The 2,688-nt window shown below is 37.3% G+C and overlaps 1 protein-coding gene across 1 annotated transcript in view; it reads left to right on the forward strand.

Moving 5' to 3' along the window:
* Positions 1 to 2,688, forward strand: part of HOOK1 (hook microtubule tethering protein 1) — a 122,862-nt gene that overhangs the window by 22,480 nt on the left and 97,694 nt on the right. The gene's annotated exons all lie outside the window — the stretch shown is intronic.

A 2,688-nucleotide genomic window follows, 5' to 3' on the forward strand; every position in this document is an offset into this window, starting at 1 on the left:
CATACCTAATATGAACCCCACTCCTGAATTGTGGTAGTTCGGTTTGTGTGCCACCTTGGCTGGGCCTGGTTGAGTGGCTGGACAGCTGGGGGTAGTATTCCCCATGATGAGACTGGTAATCAACTCCATGGTGGAATCTACTATGAGCAGCTGAGTAGCTGCCTTTGGGTCTGTTTTCTGCTTCCTGTATATAAGGAGAAGCTTTGAGAATAGTCTCTAGCCCATGACATGCTTGGACCCTGCATGTAGCCATGTCAGTTGCTCAGCAGCCTGCTATACTCTGCTGACCTTGGGACTTACAAGGATTTAAGTTAATGGCCTGTCATGTGATTTGGTAACATCGGGACTGTGCCTTTTTACTTGTCAACCTTGGGGCTTCTCAGCCTCAGCAGCCAGCAGCTGTTTGAGTGAACAAATACACTAGCTCCAGTGGGCCAGGAGTAGGAGGTAGAGCTGCACCCCAAGGTTGAGGGGCTTTCACCCAGCCCTTAGAGCCTGGCACTTTGAACTTGGACTTAAAGCCTCCAAATTGTAAGAATAACTCCTGTTTGTTAAGGCCATCCCATTTGTGGTATATTTCTTGTCAGAGCGGCACTAGGTAATCAGAACAGGAGACTGTAGGAAACTTTTTTTTTTTTTCCTTGATAAAGAGTTTCTGAAGCACTAAAATAAATTCACATATTCAGTAACAAGACTTAATTTGCCAAGTTTCTTCCCCCATCCTCAGCTGTGTCTGAGTTTGTATGCTACAGGCCCAAGGATTGTTGGCTCTGAGTTGACTCTCTCCTTTCTTGTGGGATTCTAATGTGAATTTCGTGAGGGGGAGGTAGCAGCAACTTTGACTTTGTAAGTATCATTTTTCTTATTACCTGTTTGAGGCTCCTTCATCCCTGACGCAGTGTCATCAACATCCCACAAAATCTCTCCATTGATTGCTAATATCTAATTCTCTCAAACATCCTGTGAGGTAGAAACTGTTCTGTTTCCCCTTATGTAAATGATACTATTAAGGATAGAATTAGTCTAAGCTTCTTGTAAGGAGCCTCCAGAATCCTTACACCTGCCTGTCTCTTCACCTCCCTTATGTGCCCTTCCTTCCCCATCCCTCTTTGCACTAAAAGTCTAGTAATACTGAACTGCATGTTCCCTAAAATGCCATCTCTTCTCATGTATCTCTCCCTTTATCATGTTTTTGCTTACTGAAACTTCTTTCCCTTTCTTCATTTAGAAAAATATACTTCTCATCTCTCAAGACCTTCCATTCAGAAATCATCTGTGAGAAGCCTTTCCTAAATACAAAGCCCTAATTAGATTGATTTTCATATTTTCCAGAACATTTTGTGCATAGTACAGTCATTGGATTTACTACTATTTACAAATGATTTGCATCTTTTTCTTCTATCCTTAACTCATAACTGAAGATATTTGAGGGTAGAAACCTGGCAATTTTCCTTTTTAATCTCATCCTATATCACAGTGCCTATATAGAGAGTAACTCAGTAAAGTATCTTTTGTGTACTTTAAAAGTAACCATGGCTACTTTTAGTTTGTCTGTGTCATTATTCCATGTTGTATCAGAACAGTGAAAAAGATTTAAGAAAATCTCAAAACGTACAGAACCGTTAAGGGTAAATTGAAGTGGGAAAGACTTTTATCAGATTAAACCCTTTTAAATTTAAAGCAGAATTATTTTCTGCTTTGAATTCTTTTGTTGAAACCATGTGTTTTAAGTAATGGAAGTCATTTTGAATGAATTGAAAGGAAAAACATTTTTTTTAGGTAATACAGATTTTGACAAAATTTGTGGGATATGTATGTCCTGAGGGGTCTCTAGTACTGGGGTTGGTGATATAAGGCCTGTTTCTTCAGATTCACACAGTTACACAGGCTCCCGCCAGATGATAGCACATGCTAAAAGCAGGATAGCAGCCTCTCATTAAACCCCAAAGCAGAAAATGTAGCTGGGCACTGTGTATCCCATTGGCTATGAAAGAGTTAAGGTAGTTAATTAAGGTGCTATATAAAGGACTTATAGCTAAACACTAAAGATGAGCATATATGAGAAAAAACAATCATAGTTTATTTAGGCCCTGATGGATTGATTTTAGATGCGTAAAAAGTATATGATCCACTTTAGTTCTGTTGTAATTCACTTTAAACTTACTATTCTATCTTATATTTGCTTTTTTACTTGTAATAAATATCACTGTCCTGCTTCTCTTTTTAATATGTACGTGAAATGTCTAACAGTTTTAGAAGTCAATAATAGATAAAGCCAAACTAGGTAGAAGCTACTTTACATGGTGGGCCCTTGACTGTTCATGCCCTGAGAATCATTCTTGGATAGTAGGTAGAAGTCCTCTTATTTCAGAGCTTACTGATAAACTGTTAATAGTTTTAGATTTAGCATTTCTAGCATTGGTTTGCTAAAAAGTGATGTGAATGAACTTTTAACTTACATATGTTGGGTTAACTTAAAGTTCTTTTTCTGATGTTATTCTCCTAAAAATAGACAAAACAGACTACTATTCTCATAAGACATTTACCTAGGGCTTTGTATTATTCAGCGGTTATGAATTACTTCATATCTGTGAATCAATCTAAATAAGCCAATATTTAGGGCATGATTTTTGTAAAATATTGTGTGATATATATATATATATATATATATATATATATATATATATA

This window comes from Orycteropus afer, unplaced genomic scaffold, assembly GCF_000298275.1.
Source record: "Orycteropus afer afer isolate SDZICR_OR568_19922 unplaced genomic scaffold, OryAfe1.0 scaffold00183, whole genome shotgun sequence".
NCBI lineage: Eukaryota > Metazoa > Chordata > Mammalia > Tubulidentata > Orycteropodidae > Orycteropus > Orycteropus afer.